Here is a 24,287-nt window from a genome sequence, read left to right as displayed (position 1 = left end):
TGTTCCAACTCCTACTGAAGCCAGTAATAGCCTATATCTTCACTTAAGTGGATGATGGATCTGGCACCAAATAAAAAGAAAATGCCAGATTTCTTGCTGGAGATGTATATAGTGACACCAGAAGCATCTATCTTTAAATTTCTGTTCTTTTTTTTTTTTTTTTTTTTTCTTCACTCTTTGACTGTTCTGTTTTACCTACTTGTTTTTCCCATAGGTGCTTGTCCTGGTTTCGGCTGGGATAGAGTTAGTTTTCTTCCTAGTAGCTGGTACAGTGCTGGGTTTTGGATTTAGTGTGAGAATAATGTTGATAACGCACTGATGTTTTAGTTGTTGCTGAGCAGCGCTTACACTAAGTCAAGGACTTTTTAGCTTCTCATACTGCCCTGCCAGTGAGGAGGCTGGGGGTATACAAGAAGCTGGGAGGGGACACAGCCAGGACAGCTGGCCCAAATTGGCAAAAGGGATATTCCATACCATATGACGTCATGCTGAACAAAAAAACTGAGGGGAGCTGGCCGGGGGGTGGCAGCGGCCCGCTGCTCGGGGACTGGCTGGGCATCGGTCAGTGGGTGGTGAGCAATTGCGTTGTGCACCACTTGTTTTGTATATTCTTTTATCATTATTATTATTATTTTGCCTTCCTTTTCTGTCCTACTAAACTGTCTGTATCTCAGCCCACGAGTTTTACCTTTTTTCCGATTCTCTCCCCTATCCCACTGCGGGGGAGTGAGCAAACGGCTGTGTGGTGGTACCTGCCTGCTGGGTTAAACCACAACAGCGCTGCAAAATATAAGAGCGATTGGAACTGCAGCATATCACCTTCCAAATGGTCTCTGCACAAAGGTATGACAGAAGAAATTGATTTTCACTTTTCATCAATATTTCTAAATTGTAACGCATATTTTGCAGTAAAAGAAGATGCATCACCCTGGATTTTTTTGTCAGCATTCCTGAAACAAAGTGCATTAAAAGCTACTAGCATGGAAGTTTCAGCTTAGTAATTTACAGCCTACAAATGGATTTCTTTCTCAGAGTGATAAGTCAGTCAGTGAACCATGTGTTGTACATAGATGATGGGCAATTCACTCACTGGACGTGGTTTTTTTGGCATTTCTCCTCAAAGTTTGACACATAGAATAAACTTTGACTGAGACTCTCTGGACCTGTCCAAATTTGCATGCATTATTTATCTGTTACCAAATGGGCTCTGGTAAACCATGATGAACTGAGCATCCCGTTCATAAGTTCATTTTGTTATTACTGGTAGAATTTGAAATATTGGTTGGGTTGGTTTTGTACACCTAATAATAGCTCATCTCCAAAATTCAGTATACAGAAAAGTTAACTATGACTTTTTCATGTATTCTCTTTCATCGTTTTTACCTGGCTAGCAGCAGGTCTTACCAGCGGATCCACAAAGCTGCTCTGATCCCTCACACCTCCCCCACTTACGGGGTTAGCTCAGGTAGGAGGAAGGAGCTTTTGGATCTCCTGGGAGACCATGTTTTCTAGCGAGTACTGACACTGTTCTACATCTTTTCTGGATGAATTTGCTTGTCTATATTTGTCAAACTTTTTGCTTTGATGTTTACATTCAGATAAATGTTACTGTATATCAGATTTCTTTTCCTGGTATTAGAAGTGAAAATTAGCTTCTGGGAGAGGCAAGACTAAAGTAGCTCATACCAGCTTAACAAGACAGCTGAACAAGACACATTTTCAATTCCATTTATCTATTAAAGTCATTTCTTGAGGAACCTGTGAAGGTTTTACTTAAAGGTGTATCGGAAGAGCTGTGTTAAAGCTTCTAGAAGACTTTAAATGTTCTTATACTGGAAAACTAAAGTTTAATCACTTGTGCTTATCATGCACTTTTTGGCTAAGGAGCATTACAGTATGTATGTATATATCATACACACAAGTATAAGTGTTAACACAAATAAGCGGGACTGGAGGGAATCTGACAGAACATATAATCTGTTCCCAAAAAGATGTTTGTCTAATGGTTCTTAAGGAGCTCTAATGACACAGAACTTACCACCTTGCCTCAATATTTTTAGATTTTTTAAAATTGATATTTAGTCAGATTTTCTTCGTTGCAAATTATAATTGTTTCCAGCTAGTGTTCAATACAGATTTTTAGTTCACTTATCTAAGCACCACTTGCTTGATATTCAGATGTATACTGTAAATAATTATGATGGTTATATCTAGCATTAGATATACACTCATTTACTTTTTATTGATGTTCCACAATACATGAATGTGCATCCTGAATGCCCAAATGTTCTCCAGATCAACCTGAGAACATACTGTACAACTGTAGACCAATACATCTGAGTACATTTTATTTTTATTGTAACACAAGAAAACCAAATTTAAGCACAGTGAGAACAATACTATTTTTATTAGTTGTACCACTTCCTTTCTTACCTCTTTTTTAAGTCTTTATGTTGTTTCCAAGAGTGCTCACTCTTGAGGTACATACTTCTTTTTTTTAATTATTATTTTTATTTTCACACAGTAAGTAAAACATGCTTAAGCTGCTAAGCTTAGCTTAGAGCAATGAACTTTTCTATACTGGAAACTAATTCTGGGCGATATTAAAATAGATTTTCAAGTTACTTGTTTATGTGTTTCAAGGCACGGTTCCCATATAGTCTCTTTTTATTTTTGTTAGAATTTGTCCCTGTCCTGAGTGTATACCTATTAATAAATTGCTGTAATAAATTCACTCATTATGGGACCTAGGTATTGTGCAAGTGTGGTCTGAAATAAATGGGTCATACTGAGATTACAAACAGTCTGGCTGGCCTGGAAATGAAACTCAGATTCCAAAAGGAGAAGCTGAAAGACTTCGTTCAAGGATATAATGACTGGAACTTAAAACCCTGCTTTTCTCTAGTTTCACCATATGGAGGTTGCAAAACCTGTGCATGGGCTAGCAGTGAACCAGTGCCTGAGTAAAAATACAAGGACTGCACTCATTCATTTATTTTGAAATTAGATTTAAATAATCATGACAAGTGGCAGCAATGAAAAAATATCACAAAGCATTGCCTCATTATCTCCAAACAGAATACTTAATAGATAGGTAGGACCATAGTTATCAATTGACCACAGGAAACTGTAGATCTTACAGCCGAATCAAATTAGAAATCAATATTTGTTTTCCCTACTTTTTTAAAGCAAAGCATTGGAAAAAAACCCGGTAGCATTTTGGTCATTTAGCAACGCTAAATTAAATTAATCTCTGTGGGCTAGGCTGCACCTCTAAGTACAACAGCTCTAAGGAGGAATGTGTTTGAAGGAGAGGATGGAAAGGGAAAAAGGAGGGGGGAGAGGGGAGATAGCAGAGGTAGGTGGTGGCTAGTTGGTATGCAAACCCATGGGACTGGAGTCAGTCTGCACTGAGATGTGAACGAAATGCCTCAGAGGAAGCCTCGAACAGGGCAATACCCAGCTCTCATTATTGTTTCTACTAAAAAAGAGAGTATGCACATCTCTTGTGGACTGTATAAATGCAGGGAAGGTTGCCTTTCCCCAAAGTGTTTGGGTACAGCCACATTCAAGTGTGCAATACATCTAGCCATCCTACCCAGCAACAACTCTTCCCTCTTTTTCTTTTTTCTTTTTTTTTTTTTTTTTTTTTTTTTTTTTTTTTTTTGACTCTCTCCTCTCCTTCCTCCAGTAGCTGGATTTTGGAAGGATTTTCATTTTACAGGAAATACAAACTATTGATTTTCTTTCTAAATCAGAATGAAAAATAGATTTTTAGATTTTCTAGAGAATGGAAATTCTGCCTTTCATCCAACCTTTATCAAAGACCAGGGAGTAAATTCCCGCATGTTCTATTAACCTCAATAACGTTCTGAATCTTTACACCAGCTAAGGCACAGCTTCCAGCATACTTGCTCCCCATAGTCATTCCAATGCTCGTTGGGTACCTGAGGATAATTCGCCAATTGATTGAACAGTAATTTCAGAGCAGGTTCTTCCTTCTCTTCTCTTCTCCTCTCTCCTCTCCTCCCATCTGCTTCTTTTGTCACTCAGCATTTTCTCCTTTCTCCCTTTTTCCTTTTGCCGCTACCCTGTGATCAGAGTATTGCTAAACTGGTAACTTGAGACTGCTGAATTAACTTCTTGAGAGAAAGAAGACGGAAAGAACATTTGTGTGTGCCTATTTATAGTGAATGTATAATGATATGGTATAGTACATATACACACAGGAACCTCTTGGGGTAAACTGTTGATACAGTCTATAAATATTTCCAGACCACACATGCACCTATATGAAATCTGTTCAGAGTAGTATTATGCTGTTTGTTGGTGGGGTAGGGGTGAGAAAGCTTACAAACTGTTTTTTCATCATAAAAATTAATTTTGCTTTTCCTGGTGCATGTACTCTTCAAAATACGTTCATTCTGTAGGCACTGAACATGTGAAAACAAATGTGCGAGTTTTCTTTGCTGAAATGTTAAACTCCAGGTATATAAAAAACGTAAGAAAGAAATTCATGTGCTGATATATTAAAATGGAAATATTAGTAACTTCTTTATTTAAATAAAATGTGGTTGTCAATAATAAGGGAGATTAAGTTTAATCATTTGTTGTATACCATTGTATTAGCTTTAATCAGAAACAAAGTCTCCATAATATGTGACGAAATAATTGTAGGTGTGTGAAAGGTGTTTTCACCTGTAAAATAATTTGGCTTAATTTCAAAGATGTGAATCAACAGTGTGCAGCCTACTAGATAAAATGCCTTTTTTTTTTTTTTATATATTCCAGGTGCTTTATTCACTTCCTTGTTTGCTGAAATTTTATTGTATTATATTTGCAGAACAATAGGTAAGTTCTTCAGTATCTAATTTAATACCTGTTAATACTTATGGGTACAAATGGGGGAAAACGTTCTCATAAACTGACTTGCACTTTAAAGATCAAAATGTGTTTCATTTATTTTTTTGAGCATACACTGTATCAAGTTCTAATTTTTATTAACATTTCTCTTCATTTGTTCTGACTAATGTGATTGTAAATTAATTCTTATCAACTTTTTGAACAGAAATAGAAAGTAAATATACCTGGCTTTAAAAGTAGTCATAGCAAAGGGAGAGCCAAACAACAAAAGCACAGTACAGACATAAAATGAGCGATGACTATAAAACCAGTGTTATCTGTAACAGAAAAAGATGTTTTCTTAGTCCCTTGTCTGCTCTTTATTTGTAATGTGTGCGTGTGTACATACAAACATGTCTTAAACCTGCTGCACTCAGTTTAATATTCATTTTCTCCCTTAGTGCAAGCAAACATCAAAACAGTATTATGCTCTTGTCCTTATTTAAATTCTAAAAACAAGTATACCCCAAAGTGATGTTTTCCTTTTTTTGTTGTTGTTTTGCTTCAATATTTTATTCATGCAAAGTTCTAAGTAGGTTAGTAGGTATAACGAACATACTTAACTCCAAGTATCCATTTTCTTCTCTGTCGCAGTATTCCCTTTATATTTCAGGTTTAGTAGCCATATTATAAATGAACCACCAGCCTCTTGTCTGTGGCCAAAAAAACCCCACAACAAAGAGTTGAAATACCCTTTAACTGATTTTAGCTATGCTAGAGTTTTAAATTGTGAGGCAAAAACCTGTTCTCGAACTCCCCATCCCTTCCAAGTGTTGCAGAGTCTTGTCAGAAAAACTGCACACTGCGTAATTACAAAATAACAAATCTGCTTCCTCTTTCTTCCCTGCTTTTAAAAGTAGTTTTGAAGTATTACAAAGAAAAAAGCAGACAGAAGGGTATTTTCAAATTCTGAATATCCCACCCAGTACCCTACAAATTTTTGTGAAGTTTCTAACCGTGTCAGTACATCTCTTCTTGAATTCTTGTTGCTGTGTGAAAACAATATGAATATAAATGTGAAAATTCTCAATGCAAATAATAGAACATTTTGGCTATAGAGAAACAGTAAAATGGACATTAGATAAATGTGCTATCAAATGAATGAAATTATCCCTGTAATGTATGTAATGTAATACCTAACATTGATCCTTCACACTACTGGGTCAGTTTTGGGTTTCTTGCTTTTTTTCTTTTTTTTCTTTTTCTTAATGCAACACTTATAATGCTAAAATTAACCCTTGTCTGATGTGCTGCATAAAAAAAGGCCATGACAAATCATTTGCACAAGGATGCTCAAAGTTGTTCTTATCAAAATTGCAGTCAGTTCCATGTTTCTGCTGAGAAGTGACACTTAACCATATTCCTTGAAATAATCTATATTCAAGTTCCATAATATTATATAGTTTGGATGCTGTACGTGAAAGTTTATGTTGACAGGATTGTTACTAAGTTGTGAATTTCATGGTGAGATTTCAAGACGTGTTTAAAATACAAAATTTAAGAAATCCGAAACAAATATCATAAATATTATTTGTCATATATCTCAATTAAGCGTTCTTGTTTCTTTTCTACATAACTATATTTAATCACAAGAAAAAGAAAATAATTTATTTCAAAATGTATAATGAAATGTCCAACCATTTACTTCACTGAAGTTTTACTAGCTTTCTGTGGAATAGCTGCATATGGAAAACTAAAGTTAATTACTTTTTTTTTTTTTCCCTTAAATGTTGCAAGGACTCCTTCTGGAATAAAAATAATGTGTGACCCATGATGTACGAATAAGGTTTCTTAATTATTTTTTTAAAGACCTCTAGATGTTGTTTATTTCTGCACTATTTAGGGGAATAAACTAAGTTTAGGTTTGTTTTTTATTTATTTTATTAGGGTACATCGAAAAACCTAAGCATGTGAGCTTCCTCTAGTAGCATTCATTCTTCCATACCTGCAGCCTATCCCATATTCAGCTAATTTGGTGAAGTTGGAAAATCAATTCTGTTTTACAAATACTAATGCTGTGATCATTATCTTTGCTCTAAGGGCTTACATTCGAACACAACATAATTCAGATTAATAATGCATATTTAATAAATGCTAACATAAGTACCAAAGAAGCACTTTGGTTTCCAAATGAATCTCAGCATACGGTTGTAATATCTAATCAATAATTAATTATAAGCTAGTTGACCCAATAGACTCTTGCTACTTGCACGTATTAAAAAAGAAGAATCTGGTAAGCATATTGGAAAACTAGAAAATATAATGTATAATCTCCTTTTGCACTTTCTCTTCACTCAGGCATAAGATTAAGATTTATTTAGTATTCAAGAGCCTTTGTAACTACATATATAAAATTAAAAAAGAAGTTAAATCCTAAATACGGGGGCAAGTATACCAACACAGTGCAATGTATATGTGACCCATGATCCAGTCAGGGACCTGGTATGCTTTCAGCGGACTCAGTTGTGGAATAGCCTTTATACGTATGATGGTGGCTAAAGACGCATAGGGCATCTTATTCCTGTGTTGGCTATTGGTGCTGTAGTTTGCAAGCAAAGTTGATGCAAGGACAGTCCTTCCAAGGTTGTTATGGTCCTCTCTATACATTATATCTGAGGGATGAGTGAGTATCTGCCAGTAGCCAGTGCTGAACAACTCCAGGTAGCTTGCACAGGCCATACAGTACACCAGGAATGACATCCTAGCAACAATGTACTATAACAACCTACTAACCATATAAACCATAAAAAAAAGACTGTAGAATACCAAGTCCAACCATACCTCTGTTGCAGAGCACCTGTGCAGGCACCTTTTCCTGGCAGATTGCAAAGTGCTGACTGGTGACCTCAGTGGAAGTTAAATTGCAGATCCAGAGCTGTCCCTGTCGTTGGGACAGCATCTGACACTGACTGTACTCAGTAAAGAGAAAAGAGTTGGATTAATATGTTAAGAAACTGCCAGAAATTGAAACAGCTAAAATATTTCAGCAACGAAGGTGACACTGTACAATGGACTAACCAAATATTTATGTCACTTAGGCTGCAGACTTGTTCCAGGTCGTAGCTGTTCCTGGCTTTGATGCTCTTCCTCCTTGTCACATCATGCTGCTGTTGGCTTACCAGCTTTATTGCGCTTGTTATCACTCCCTCCATTTTTGGGGGGGAAACACTCTGCTTTCTCTTATTTTCTGAGCTGTAACTTCACTAACCTGTGACAGAAACAGAAGTACACAGAAGCAGACTATGGCTTAGCTGAGCTTAGCTCTATGGAGAAGCTGTTGTGCACAAAACATGTCTGTAATGATTCTGTATTTCTGCTAACCATGCAAGTTTTTTAATGACAGAGGTTTATTGTCTTATGAAAATATTCCGAAACAAAAAATGACCAAAATTTCCTCTCTGTTTCTGCACTCCTTTTCAACAGTTTATGCCTAACGATATTATCTGGCCAGATTCTCTGATGGAAAAAAATACATGTTAATTACTGTTACTTTTAGATTATACATGTATTGCATATATATGTGAGAGGATGCCAGAAAACCTGTTGCCCAAGAGGCATGCAAACAGAAAGGCAAAGAAAGATTCCTTGAAGAGGGTCAAATCTCTGTAGATCAGACAGGCCAGTTGATGTTTAGATCCCACCTGAAGCACCCTGCAGACCTCCTGTCTCTGAGATACAATCGGGTGTAGATCTGTGCTAGCATCTGCACAGGTGCTCCGCTGAAGGAGAAATTGCAAGAAGTCGTCTCCTCTTGGCAAGGATGGATAACTTTCACAGCGTTTCACCACTCCTGACTGTAAGATCTCTCTGTTGTGCACTGTCAAGTTGAGGTTAATGCTCATGCATTTCGTTTCTAGCAAATAGATCTAGCATATTGATGGAAAAGTAGACCCTGTTTGCCAAAGAACTGTCCTCATTTCAAGCATGTGAAAGCTGGAAGTCTGTTTCTCTGAGGAGCAGCAGTTTGTGTCCCTTTGGCTGACACTGAGAAGTTCGACACTGCCCTCTTTTGCCTGAGCCTGGACTAGCTGCTGCAATGAAGACCTTGAGGTTTAAATGTGAGATGTTTACATATATAACCATACTTTCTTACAAGGTCAAAGGGTATTTTTTTTTAAGCAGTTCACTGTCATTAAATCTAAGTCCAGTTTTAATATAGTTAGCTCTCATTGACTCTTCCACTTCCACGCTTCACTGAGAAGCGCTCAAAAATTACTTGTGACCCTTAAGAACCTTAAAGAATATCAAAGAAGACTTCTTCCGCTAGCAAAAAAGCACATGCCTCCTGATATGGTTGAGTGGAATCAGATGCATTAGCAGTATTAGCAAATGCCTTGAGTTTTACCCAAATGGTTCAATAACAACGCACAATAATATGTCTAGTACCTGTCTTTAACAGCATTGTGTCCTATGAATCCCCAGTGATAATTTCAGCTAACATTGGGTGCTAGCCCACAGTGGATTCCACCCTGTAGGAAATGCCTATTCTTTTGCTGGACTTGTCTGAGGTCTGCTTTTCAGAAATACAGAGTGTGCTTACCTCCTTTGATTTTTCTGATTGCAGTGTTTGGCACTTCTTAAATCAATTTGTAGGCGGCTTAGATCAGAGAACTGAGCTTTGAAAAGTAGGTTGCAGGCTTCTGGTCAAGATTTAGATTAAAGCTAACGTTTGTGAATTTCTTACGAGCTTAGTTTCAAGGTTCTAGTTTGGCAAATAGCAATAGACCTGGTTTGTAGCATTCATTAAGAGAGATGGATTCAAGATCCTAACGTTCCAAAAGTTCGGAAAGAAGGAGGCTAGATCTCATGTTCTGGTTTGGGTTCTCCTTTGCTTTAATATCAAGAAGCATGTACGTTATAAAAAACCCAAAACTGACCTACATAGGCATATTCAGGAAAATTATAATAATAATCTCAAAATACATCTCTGACAGCTGTATCTCTGATGCAGTATCTCATGATATTGCCTTGTTTTTTTGTGTCTGTTACAGGATTATGCTTGTATATTCCTGAAGCAATGGACTGTTAGTCTTGCTTTAGTAACCAGACAGTAATCACACGTTAGTAGATGTACTCTGGTATATGGATTGCTCCTTTGTCACTTATCAGCCATGTTTTGGCAACTTGCTACTCGTATAGTAAGAGCAGACCTGTCAAAGAGTTTACTAATTCATTACATTAAGGATGCAGCAAAATGATTGATGTGTTTTAACAGTTTATTATTCTTCATTAAAAATGTAATAGAACATTAACAGAGTTTTGTTCTCAAAGGTATTACATGTAGAGAAAAGAGAGAGAGGCTAGAACAGAAAATAAAGCCGTACAGGTTTGTATATTTTTAAAGTTGCATGACAAATCACATTTGCTCATTCCAAAGTCTCATTATGCAGTAAACCAGAGTTAATGAGAAATCAACCCCACTGCTCAGACATCTTAAATTTTGGCAAATCTCAGCTCATTGTCAGTTTGGAGATGCATAAATCTGATGTTTGGTGTCTTCCTCTGTAGACTTCTACGGAAGTCTACCCTACGCAGCTTTCTCATTAGTCACTCCAAAATAGCAAGCAAGTACATCATCCTCATTATCAGTAGTGTTTCTGGCTATGTGTAATGGCTTTACTCCAAAACTTTACCATTGTTTTCTTTCCTGCTTCCTAGATTAATCTCATTTTTCTGAAAGGGGACACAGCAAACTAATAAGAAAATAATTAATTTATATTTTTTTCTTTTCTACTTATAAGTTGTATATAAATAATTAATGAGCATGTTGCAGGCATGAGGTGTTATAAGAACAGTAACAGACAGTGCTATAGATGTTACAATCCAGAAAATAGGCAACTCATTACCCCTCTGCACTCTATAGACAAAAAAAATCAGTTGCCCACTTATGCAACACATAATAATTCTTTATTATGTTTTGTTAATTTATTTATAAAGCAGGATCAGATTCCTTATACTTAAAAGGGAGAAAGTGTATTTCTCAAATGAAATAATTATTAGAATAAGGTATCCATACTATGTTTCATTTAGAACACTGCATTAAATAATTTTTAACAGCTTGATAGTGAATTAAGATTCTAATCGTTTTTTGTGGCATCTGAATAGAATTATTTTTCTGTTAGATGCACTGCATGTGCATGAACAATCCCCATTTACATAAGAAGCCTGAAACAGCTTATTTGCGTTGTATTTTGGTGCGCTATAGGAGCAAAAACTTTGGTTCTGACTGGAAGCACAAATTTTATAAGATTTTTTTTTTTTCTGTCATAAGATTTCCATTTACAGGTATTTCCTTGAGAACCGGTTCAAATAAAACACCCCTCGGAAACATGTGGAATAATGAAACATTCAAGCTTTGGCTATAGCAATAAGAGAGGGGAAGAAAAGACAACCTCCCCCTCTTGAAGTATTTCTCACATAGTTTGTACAAAATGCTTTCTTCAGGAAGGAAAGCATATTCTGACCCCAGATATTTCTCTCTTTCCCAGTAGACTAATTTCAGTCTCCTATGAGAGACTATAAACCAGTTTTGCAAAGGTCAGCAAAGAAAAGATTGCATGGCCCTGGGCTTCATATTGTGCATTTGACAATGATCATATTTGATGTGAGGGCAGGAAGAAAAAAGGTCTCTGGCAGGTAGGATGGGGTAGAGGTACATGGTTCAGGAGTCCTTTTGCATATTTAGCACAAGGAATTTGTCTTTAATTTTCATATTCAGGAATACTCACCTCCTCACTATATCAAAACAATCACTGTAGCTGAGAATCAAAAGTAAACGTAACTCTTCTTTTCAAGGTTAAAAAAGGAGTTAGTCTTGTCATGGTCATGGTACTTTATAAACGTATACTAAAACTCACAATCAAATTATGAGACAAAAATAACTCTCTGTTAGAAAACACAAGCCTTGATCCATCAGTTTATGTAAGCGTGTTTTACTTTCAGGTTTAAAACAAACAAAAAAACCCACTTCAGTGGGTGTTCTGTTGTGCTGGAAGTCTTTCTGTGCTATGTTAGGGCCTTTGTTAGGACTGTTAGAGGCAAAAAAGCAGAAACATGAATGAGAGTCATTTACAGTGAATGTGTTGCTTAGTGTTACTGTCTATTCTTTTTACTTTATCATGCATCATATATCACTCATTTGAATGATACATATATATGTATTTTTCACTGCCTTTTGGGGTTTGTTTTTTTCGGTCAACTAAATGAACTGCAAAGGAGAGGAGTCTATAGTTTTGCTCCCTGTATCTCTAATTTGAAAATGTAAGATGTTTGGGAAGTTCTGTTGAGCTTGCAACAATCTATTGAAAATTAGCTCATTTGTATGAGCTGAATCAAGCACCAAAATGTCAGGTGTGTGCCTTTTCCCAGCATCATTGCTAATCTATAGTTTTGGTAACTGAAGAGAAGTGAAGTATAATGAAAATGTCTGCTGTGCTGTGTATCATTAGCTATTCCTTATTACAGTCAGCCATCTATTCATCCTTTCTGGATGTACTCATGAATAAAATGCATAACAAACTGATGTTCTGTTTTTTCCTCATTAAGAATCTGATATCTTGTTCAGCAACACTGAAGAGGAAACGATTTGCGTTCAGTTCTCAGTGTGCGTTTTATAACCCATAGAAAATTAAAAATAAACAACAATATGTACAGTGATTTCATATACTTTCTTCATATAAATTAGAAGCATTTCCAAAAAGTATGTCAGACAGAGCTGGTGAATGTATGCTAAAAAATACCCTAGCAGCAATGTGAAGGCTTCTTTTATGGGTGATTCATAATATATCTGATGAACCAACGTATATCAGATAGATATATTCTTCAGTGTGACACAGTTATTCAGGTCCTCCTCAAATCTCTCTCCTTTACATGTTGTTTTTTAGTAGGCTTTCCAGTTCAACAGACTTATAATGTATAGAAATAAACATATTTTTCAGTACATTCAATGGAAGGTAGGAATGATCAGTGACTAAGAAGGAGGCATAAGATTTAGCTTACTTCCTCTCTGATCAGGAAACCCATTCACAATAGTTTAACTGCAGTTCATTTCTGGTGCTTTTCTTACTCTGTGTGGAATATAAGCTTTTTAGAATAAAGGAATTTTTAAGTTTTGGATTTTGAGGGGATTTGTTTGGTTGGTTTTTTACAGCACCTAGCTCCAAGGAACTCCACAGGTACTCTGGGGTATCACTAATAAATACCAAGTTTTTATAAACGTGAGCTTTATATGACTGAGATTTGCTTGGTAACCAATTGAAATTGCATTACTATTCAAATAAATGTCCAGATCATAACAGGACCTGCTATCCTCACTTTTTAGATGCAGATATACCGTTAGGTGAAAAATTAAAATTCACGTGCCCGCCTGAGAATGATTTCCTACTTGAAGGAAGTAGGGAAAAAAGTTAAAAGGAAGTGGAAATGATGTACTCTGTTTCTTTAGGACTTTCTGATTGACGGCATCTGGTGTGTTGTGTAGAAATGTGGCTGGTGTTAATAGTGCTTCACACACTCACTGTGAAGCACTTGCAGGGCCAGATTCTCATTCACTCTACATTAGATCAGTAAAATCTGAAGAGAGCTTCTAGTTCATCCTTAATGTCTTCTGCTTGCAGTCTCAATGTGTTAGCAAAAGGATCTAGTGAAAACTCTCAAGATAAATACAGTATTTTTGCTTTTGCTGATAGTCCATCATCTGGTTCTAGTTCATGTATACCCTGTAATGCATAGCTGACAAAACTATAAATTATTGTGAATAATCGTGGTGCAGATGCATCAGCCTAGAATTACTTGTTGAAACATAGTCTGTTTGGACTTGGAGAGTGTTTCTCAGTTAAAAAAAAAAAAAAAAAAAGAAAAGATCTGTTATCTCATTTTACACATAAAAACCTAAGTGATAAGTGTTTTTAAAAATAACTCTGTCAATCAGTGTTATTTGTCCAGATGGAATTATGTTTTTCTTTCCACGCTATCTGTGCTCGTATCACTATTGGAGAATTCAAACCCAACAATCCTGTGTGTAGATGACTAACACAAGGACATGGTTTTTTAATAACTAGTTGAGAAGGATCAAAGAATGCACAGTAAGTTACATGGAATTGGTATTGATCAACAAGGTTTTCTTGAGGCACAACAGGACTTTCAGCTGTACCGCATATACCAGGCATCTCACTCACTTTGTGTGTGTTGGGGGCGGGGGGGGGGAGGAATACAGAAGAAAAAGCAAATGGATAAATCGAGTTGTGTTAAGTCAAACCTACAATTCAGCTGCCTATTTTTCAGTTACTTTGTGCAATGCTTTGAAGCACAAATGCTGGGCAAGGAAGGCTTGGCAATTGTGAAGCACATAACATAAGAGAGTTAAGAAAATAGGACTGTGGTTTAATTAGGCTGCAAATGTGTCTTAACTTTACCACTGAATATTGCCTCTCTATATATACTACATATATGTAAAATACTACTTTATATATTATACTACTATACATATATATATAATACTACACAGAAATAGGAGGGAAACTGCCCTCAATATTGTTTTCTAAGCTTTTAATATGTTCCTTGGCCCAGCCTTTCAATATATGGGGATGAGATGTGGGAACACAGGCAAAAGGAACTGATCTCCTATGATGTTAGAGGGTAGGAGCCAAAACTCAGTTCTTCTTTCTAATAATTTGCTTGCAGATTTGATTTATTCAAAGATTAATCTCTTTGTTGAACAAGTGAGACTGACAATCTATTCAGTTAATACCCCTTGACTGATTATAGCTAGATTATTAGCATTTCCGTCTTTAATTTTGGCCAGACTCTCCTCTAATCCCAGGATATGATGGAGAGTCATATCCCACTCACGTTTTCCTTCACCTAATTCAGCTATGTCCTTCTGTAGTTTGTCCACCTAAACTTGGCTTTCTTCCTTATATCTTCTTTACTATGTTTCAGTCACATCCAGCTCCTATTCCTGCTTTGTGTATTTCCCCAATCGTTAACTTTATCAAGGTCTTAAATATAGTTTCTACAATTAGTATGGCTTTTCCCTCCCTGAGGGTATCTAGATGTATCTCGCTCTCTGTGCCAACTCCAAATCATTTCATCATTAAAAGGAACACAGGTATTTATATAAAACATTATTGTAATGTAAATCACGTAGAACGTTAGTAGCATAGAGAAGATATCTTACAAAAACCCATCTTTTGTCCGGATGTATTTCTTTGTAACAACAAACTGTTCTGATCGTCATAATGGGATGGATAGCTTGAACTACTATGAACAGTGCATTTTACAATTAGCAAGAGGAGTAAGCAGGAAGGGAGCACGCCATCCTCATTTTTAACACATTTACTTGTAACCGAAATAAAAACGCAGGCTTCTCAGCATGTTGAAGACTTAATTTTAATAACTGATGTTTACTTAATGGTTGTAACTGCAGCTTCCTAAGAGATTGGCAGTTTATAATACGCTAGCATTCCCAGCTGTTATCATTCAAATAAGAAGGAAGACTAAGAAATTAACACTGAGAAAACTACTTAGCCACATGGTAGCACACAGGGTATAAACTTGACTGTAAAAGAGCAGAACAGTGCTTAGAACATAAACATTTTCCCCAGTATGAAACACATTTTCAGGTATAGCTCTTTTTTTATATTGCACTTGCAAGGCCTTCACAGTAAACTCTTTTCAGCTTACTAATACCCACTTACTGATATTTGTACCTATTTGTAATGTATGTCTATAGTACATTTTTTGTAGAAAATCTGAGGAGAATTGATTGATTGGTAGTTATGAGCCTCATTTTGTCAAAGCCAAAATTGACATGATTCTGTTCAGATCTTCACAGAAATTACAGTACCAAATGGTATCATCAAATGTAATGCTCTGTAGAAGAATTACATTATGTTTATTATAGTTATTTAGAGGGATGAAGAAATGAGATGAAGATCTTATTCGGGAATGCATTCATCAGACTGCGGCCTTTTGTGGCCAGCTTCACGCTTGAGGGTTTTTGCTCTCAACGTGTACTTTTTGCTGTTTCTCCATCTGTCTCCAAGTGCTTTCAAAGGAAAAGCAAGTTTCAGTTACCTTATCCATTAGATAGGCAAACAAAGGGACAAAGCGATAAAAATGATTCATTTAGTCTCGCAGTGCAGGTCAGCTGCAAAATCAGGAGCAGAACTAGGGACACATGGCTGCCAATCAGTATTTTCATCAAATACCCTTCTACGCCATGTGTAGTGTTATGTTATTCTTTGCGGGTCTCACTAGCAACATTGAAAATAGAAGTGACGTTTTGGGGTTTTTTTTGGATATAGTTATGGGCGTGTGAGTCTTGGTACACCATGGAGTATGCTGGCATGCCTGAGACAATGCTGTGCCATATCGACCCAAGTGAGCACTGAGGACTCACAGCATCAATCTAGAGATATTAATTCAGATACCTCTGAGCGATGGTGGTATTTGAAGCTCTCAGTGAAAGGAAGGCTGTGTGCCAGCCACCAAAAAAACAAGTCTCATCTATCCTAGGTGATGGCAGAGCATTGCTTTTCAAGGCGCTTGATGTATTTCACTCTTTCTGCTCCTGCACAGAAGTGGGTATTGCCAACCTGAGAGTTGCTGGGAATTCGCTCCCCCTGGGTTCCCAGTGGGGCTCCCAAGAGTCCCTAAGTCTCTACCATAGATGACTGTAATTATACCAGGATAAATAATGTGAAATTCAACTCAAAGTATCCGAAATGTGAATGTGCCGTAAAAAAAAGTCTGTGTTTAGAATCAGGGAAGCAGGCCAGATCTCCACATTAACGGCTGACAGTGACCCCTCCAAGGAGAGCGCAGGCAGAGCCAGCCAGGGGCGAGCACGGGGCAGGGCAGAAGGGGACGGCTGCTTCTGCCTGCCTGCAACCCGGAGCTGAGCTTTCTCTCGTGGAGGTAGGTGCCTGGAAACATTCCTCAGCATGTTATTCTGAAGCGCATCCAGTGAAGGTACCTTCTGCCTCTGCTTTGTTGAAATTATGCTCTTATGGACAATGGGAAGAGAAAGGATAGGTATATGAATGAGCGTAGCCCAGTGATTGTTAGTCAGGGAATGACTGACATCTACATTTTTGTTCCCTCCCTCAGGACCTGCATCTCTCCTTTTTCTTTTCCTTCTCCTTTTTTCACTCAAAATGCTATACGTTATGGCCTCAAGGTGGTGGTGAAGTAAATATGAAAAAAAACCCCACATTATTCATTATGAATTGTCCACACTTCTGATGGTATGGGTATATGGATGTGGTGAGAGTAATGTGCATTAACACTTATAAGCCAACTTTGTTGTTGGTTTCTCATAACAACATAAATAATGAACAATAATGAACAAAATTTCTTTTGGTTTAGACATTTCACTGGAGCTATAACCATGAAATGAAAAAATAGTTTTATACGGTCTCATTAGTTTGCTTTTTTTATAAAATAAAATATAAGCAAGAGACTTTTCTACTCCAACGTAATCATTATTTTTCAGTATTTCATTTTCTGCAGTTCTCTCAAAGTGTTCCTGATAATATAGTTAATCTGGGTGTTTTCATTCTAGTGGCGTATTATACATTAAGTTAACCTTAAATATCACTAGGTACATTTTCAGAGTTCCAGCTCAGCACAATTTCTCTTGACTTAACACTTCCTAATTTAAAGTCTTCTTTCTAGCAATAAATTCTAACCTTTGGCTTCTGACATCATTTTCTACAAAAACAATATTTGCTATTTGCAAAGAAGTCTTTATTTTATCTTCCCAGTTAATGATTTGTTTTTCCAGTGGAAAAGCACTAGTGTATGCTAATTTGAATTTTGAATCAATAATAAACATAGGTGTCTTCTTCATTTCTACTATATCATAAAATGTGGTGAATACTCTTTCTGTCTCTGAACTTCCAATCCAATCTTCTTCATATGGATTCTGAAGAGGAGGAAGCGGAGATAATAGAAGACTCCTTTTAATCTGTAAATATTGGTCCATGCCCTGCAATGAAATGTATATGCCCCATGTGATTCTAACTGTTAAAAGAGATTAACTACCCATTCAGCTGGGACTAATTACAAGCTGCAGCAGCTAGAGAGAGAAAGATCAGGAGGCCAGATGGCTCGGAGAAGTGCAGGGGATTTTCTTCCAGCAACAGGTTTCAAAGGACTTCCCCAGTGATCTGGGAAAAAATGCCATGGGATGTGAGACAGAAAAACTCTTTGCGGGAGACTGTGTATGAAGTAGAAAGCCTCTCTAATGGGTTTGTCCGGTTTTTCTGAAGTAGGAATGATTACGTTCAGGCACTCCTACCAACCAGCTTTGGAAGGGGATGGCGTGGGAGAGTGCCTCGAAGTTGCAGACACTTCTGATCTTTCTCCTCACCAAATGTTTTGCTGCTGGGGAGGAGGAGACTGACAGGAGATCTCCATCTGGGGCATTGGTAATTGGTGGTGTGCTAAGTATCTGCATATCATTTTCTATTCTGAATGTGAGAGAGTGTTGATTAGCAAAGGTTGAGCTCAGATGAACCTCTCTGTTTATTAGCATGTGGAAACCTTTATTGGTGTCCACAGCAAAACTGATACGCTCATTAAAATTAGACTGCCAGTTCATTGCATGATTGCTGGTTTCATCTTTGTATTTAACTGGTTCTTTCTTTTACATATTCCTTCTCTGCTTCCTTTTGGCTTATAGTCAGGTAATTGTTATTAATTTTGCTGGTGCATTGGTTACTCTTGAGTAAGTACAAGAACTAAGTGAGTGTAGCTTCATAGGGATTTCACCAAATCAATGTGTTGCAAATGGCAGACTACACTGAAGGTAAGTTTCGCTAAGTTGGAGACTTGTATCTCTGAAAGATTGGATTTACATGTGCTGTGAAAATAGATCTGTGGTCTGATCACATCTGCATTTCATATTTCTAAGTGCAACTTAACTTGCAAATGGAAACAAGTGTTTTATCTGAAAAAAATCTGACCTTAACTAAAAAAAAGTTTCTGCACTGAGCTATAGTAAACTACCTCCCAGCTCCCTAGAATATAGGATCTTTTTTATGATACTACAGTGTGAATTGATAAGACTAACTGAAAATAATTTTAGGAATTTGCTGACAGCTCCTACTCATCAGGCAAGCTGTCTGTCATCTATGATATCTATTCTTCATAGCAATGCCCTGTAGTTTGAAAATTGTAAGTAGCTGTGGATTTGTGGCTTTTTTCTCTTTTTCTTTTTTTAATGTGTGTCTGACGTTACGAGAAGTGTAGCAAGGGGATTTCAGAATTGCAGGGGTAGTCATAGAAGTGTTTACTTAAAAGGTTGAAAACAAATCTGGAATATTTTTAATTGGGTTTTTCTTTGTTCTTATGGGAGTAGTAGGTGGGGTGGGTTTTTGCGTTCTGTTTCAGATCCCTTGTACTGCACAAACCTTCATGCAGCATTTAATCAACATTTTAGGTTTGAGAGGGTTATGCTTTTACTTTTGCATAGTCAGTAAGGTTAGGTCTAGTGGCAGAAGTGGAAAGATACATATGTTGATCTGTACAGTCATTTAGCCAATGATCAATAAATGTCTGACGTGAATCAATATGGATGTAATCTCCAATCTGTGGACTTCAAAGAACAATCTCCTGAGCGTTCTTACCACAAAATCTATATTCACTCCTGTCTTCATTCTAGCTGATTTATACTCTGATGCTGTTTGCTTTCAAGGACCTCCATTTCTCTAAATGCTGCCTGGTAGGTAAGCAACAATCCATCAGCGCACTACTAATATCAAGGAGGCTTATATTTAATTACAGATAACAGGCCCAGTGGGACTGAGAACAAAGTAACCAATCACTAAGATTTGATATACTAAAATATAAAAAGAGAAGGAAGCCATAAAATGCGAAGGACCTTTATGAAAGAAATAGGTATTCTGATGTTATGCTCAAAACTATGGAATATGAGAATGAATTAGATGATAGACTGTATTTTCAGTCTGATTTTAATTCTTTTCACGTAAAAAATACTCTTGGTAAAGAAAGGAAGAACTCTATTAAGTAAGCGACCAAATATGCCTGTGATTAGTCTACCTAAATTTGGTGTTGTCTTAATTATGTGTCTGTAGAGAATACATATGGATTAGTTCTGTTTCTAAATATAAATGTGCATTTTTATTTTACTGTTAGACAAAAATAATGTAGCTAATCTTCCTTAATATATAAGACGTTTTAGCATCCCTTCTTCCTGTACACTAAAAGCGATGTAGTTGCCCCATAACAGAGGTAGCACAATGTATTTCCTAAATATAATTTCTTAAATTTCCTCATGTTTGCATATGTATGAGCTAGATCTTTTGTATAGGCTTGCTAAAACTGGCCCTACTGGTACAGCCGACATCTTTATTTAAACTAGCACATGAGGAAACCAGTAGGGGCTGACCTTTAGGGCGAGCGATATGCAATAAATACGAGCAACTTTTGTGTTGCTTTAAACATAGTTCTGGTATAATAAATCCAAACATTCTGAATAGCCTGATGTGTTTCTGTTAAATTAGTTTCCTAACAACAACTAAACAATATCACTTCTATTTGAAAATTCATTTTATCTAAACCTCGTATTAATCCATTAATTATTCTGAGCTGATGAAAATAATTTTTGAGAGGCCTGTTTTATGAAATAAATTCCTGACTAGTTCTAGTCCCAAGTCCTTGCATAGCAAAGTTAAGTCAGAACAGGTACAAATAAAAAGTGATTGAAATAAGCACGTACAACTGTCATAGCTGAAGCTTTTGAAATGAAGTGGGGAAATCTTCATTAGTTAGATGGAGATAAAAGAGCTAACAGATGGAGGAGGTAGGGAATAAAATGAAAGAAAAGGCAGACAGGCTGCAGCCGATATGAAGAAAAGGGAAAATGCCAGTGAATGTATGTAAGGCACATGATGCAGTAACTATTATCGCAGCTAAAACATGCATATCTCAGCAACTGTATAAATGAAGATAGTTGCTAATCACTGTCAGCTGTTGGTCTTGACTTTTGTTGAAGAAATCTGAAATACTGACCTTTGGCTTCTGAAAAGACAACCTCAAGTTGAGACTCGTGGAGGATGTGTTATCTGTAAAAAATGAATCTGCATGCCTATGTAAAGGGATTATTGCTAAAGTATCTGTGAAACGTCAGTGAAAGCACTAATCTCCAGGGAAAGACAGTTCTGTGAATTTAATTTACTGGTCACTGGATTTGTACCTGTTAAGGTTTTTGTTTTGTTTTATCCTATTATTTACAAAGTTAGCCCAAGGTTTGGAGTTCTCCGAGGAGTTTCAAGGTGTCTTTCATGGGTGTGAGTTTGCAAGTACAGCTATTCACGCACTCAAAAATCTGTCTAGAACTTTAGCTTTTTTTAACACTTTACTGTATTTTTTAAATGAAAATGAGCTTGTAAAATAAGGGAGTTTTATGAATATGCACTTAAGAAAAAGCCTAGATGTATAAGCAAAGGCTAAGCTGAATGGGTTGTGTAAATCGGGTTGTGTGAAAATTAAGAGGGAAGAATATAGATTTGCTTTAGTCTCATCGGGTTTGCTACCTACAACTCTAACTTGGCATGGTACCACATTTGGAATATTACACAGATCTCTGTCTTTGTAATAAAATAATGCCTTCTATAAAGTAATGATGGGGTGGGTGAGGAGGAGAGAGCTGAATCTTCTTTAAAGTTGTCTATGTTTTCCTGATTATAGATGAAAGGTAAGCAAGGTTCAGCCAGCTTGTGAACTGAGTGCCCTGACTCCACAAGAAGGAGGAGTGGGTGATTCTATCTTAGTCAGCTAAAAATGTATTAAATTGGGTTTTAGTAAAACCATTAAGGGTGTGTATTAAACACTCTGTGGATTCTTCAGGTTCCTTTGGGCTCCTCAGCTTGTGGCTGTGGAGAGAAACCAATGAAGAGTTTCCTTTGTTTGTAGATGATACTGTTTTATATAGCTAGCTTTTCTGTTGAATTTTTCCAGGAGTGCCAGGCAAATTTGATACTTCTCACTGAAAATAGTTCCTTTTATTTCATATTCAGAAGGTCTGGCTATTCCTATTAACTAAGTAAGAGAACGTACAGAATGGGAACTGTTCCATCAGAAGGGGATCAAGTGTCTCTAAGTGGGCAGCTGCATGTGAGGAAGCAAACCTGAATACCTGGAGTCCCAGATAGCCCCTAAAAGAGAAGTTAGATTATTGTTTGGTGCGTGTCAGTGTATCAGAATCCAGGGCTAGGATAATGATCAAGAAAAGCAACACACAAGATAAAGTGGGGTGGGAGGGCATAGGAGAAGGGGAGGATGAGAGGCAGAGTAGTTTGCAGTCCTTAGTTGGCAAACAGCATGTGACTTTCTAGTTTCAGCTGATAATTAGATTTTACATTTTTTTACATGTTAGATTCTAGGGCAGTCTGAGAGAGTAGGATTATCACTCATGCTTGGTCAAGACTTACTGTGATTTTCAGGAGGTTTGTAGAGAGGAACTGGAATAAGGGATTAAAAGTGCTGAAGATTCAGAGGCAATACAATGGTATATCTCTAAAGTTATTCAACTTCCTTATCACAGCAGCACAGATATGTCTATTTCCCTGCATAAACCAAGATTCTTGTGTTGCTTGCAAGATACTCTGGTACAATCCTGGTAGGTAAACATACACTTGCTCCCAGTACTTGGAATTTCTCCTATGCATGCACTTCCCTCGGGTGCATCATTTAATGTACACAGGGTGTTTGTTTTCCTTTTTTTGGTAACAACTTTTTTAAGAGACGGTAATAGAAGTGTTTTAGCAGTTCATGTTTACAAGAAATACATGACTTGGTAGCTGCATGACATGACTAACTTTAGTAAAACCTTAAAATACAGGATAATCAGAAAAACTTTCAAATAAGCTTAAAACAATCTCTGAAAGTCTGATGCATATGTTGACTAGCAACATGAAACATTTTTAAAATTAATGTGTTTTTGAGAAGGGTGTAAATGTGTTTGTCAAAAAAGCTTACATGCACATGCTGCTTTTCCTTTATCCCTGTAGTAGCCAAGAAATCCATCACACTTTTCCTGACTTGCCATTCATTTTTTGTGCATCCTAGAAATACTGTAGATTTCCCTACTTTTATGTAGATTACAGATTTGTGTTAACTGTTTTCTGCTTCAACTCAATATTCTTAAAAACAAACAAGCAAAAAAACCTCACAATGAATGATATTTTGGAGAGGGAGTTTCTGTCAAGATATAATATACAAGTAATTTAATCATCTTGGTTGCTTTGATCTGAAAGATTGAATTATGTCAACTTCTACATTGGCGGGCATACACACAAACTAAAGTAGTTATCTAAATATCCTCTTACAGAGAGCAATAAAAACTCCATTTGGTGTACAGGCAATTAGATCTTGGATAAATTCTAAATGTTGTATTTTAATAACGTGTGTATATACACGAATTCATTTAATTCTGATTAAAAACAAGTCATGGGTATAGAGCTGCTGCCCCCAACATACATTAGCAGAATGTACTGTTCTTGCTTGAGTGCCAAATAAATGTCCATTTTCTTAGCCTCAGGTGATCTCAAGGGTTTAGACACCTGAGCCATGGATACTGGAAAGAAGTTGGGAACAAAAGAGACTAGTTGACTAACAGCAGAAAGCATGATTTATGAATAATTATTTTAAATTGTCAATGTGTGTAACCAGTGTGTAGATAATATTCATAGAATCTGACAAGACGTGGCTTGTCAATATGAAAAATAATGTGACAAATAGAAAGTAAGCAGAAGAGATGCAAAGTGTCACCTTACAATTACGAATACAAATGTGATGAATGGAATTGGTAGAACTCTCATCCAATTCTCATTATGTCAAAATTATTACAAAATAAGGTGTTCATACAATAGCTTTACTTAAACTCATATGCCCCTCAGCACTCAGAGAATATTCTACTTTGGAGCTGGTGTTGTAGCAAGAAAGGATTCTTGCTCTTGGTTGTGATAATTAAGATAGAATCTCTGTCTGAAATCCTGTTACTTCTCTGTTGTATTTTCTTCTAGTGCTTGCTTTTGAGGATGATGATGAGATATAGTCACAGAGTAAATGATGGCACCATATTGCTAATTAAATATTAAATGTTCAGATAATCACATTATATAAACCTAGTCAGACAAATGGTTTATTACATATACATTTAGAACAGTTATTGAATCTTTTTTTTTCCTACGTATTAAACTGTTTTCAGTGGGGACATAAAAATCTAGTCTACTAGAGGACTTACTTTTGAATGACTTGCATGAATCCTGTTTAGCTTATGGTATATAGTAAAACAGTATTTGATGCCAGATAAATGAAATGAGAGAATATTATCTATATATTTATGATTTATTGTA

General features: G+C 36.6%; 1 long non-coding RNA gene across 1 annotated transcript in view; it reads left to right on the top strand.

Moving 5' to 3' along the window:
* Positions 1-4,745: 4,745 nt before the first annotated feature.
* Positions 4,746-24,287, top strand: part of LOC127016039 (uncharacterized) — a 50,087-nt gene continuing 30,545 nt past the window's right edge. The window contains exon 1 of the long non-coding RNA XR_007766426.1: positions 4,746-4,851. This is a non-coding gene — a long non-coding RNA (uncharacterized LOC127016039). The remainder of the gene's footprint in view (positions 4,852-24,287) is intronic.

This window comes from Gymnogyps californianus, chromosome 4 (assembly GCF_018139145.2).
Source record: "Gymnogyps californianus isolate 813 chromosome 4, ASM1813914v2, whole genome shotgun sequence".
Taxonomy (NCBI): domain Eukaryota; kingdom Metazoa; phylum Chordata; class Aves; order Accipitriformes; family Cathartidae; genus Gymnogyps; species Gymnogyps californianus.
This window is presented reverse-complemented; position numbering and strand designations above follow the sequence as displayed.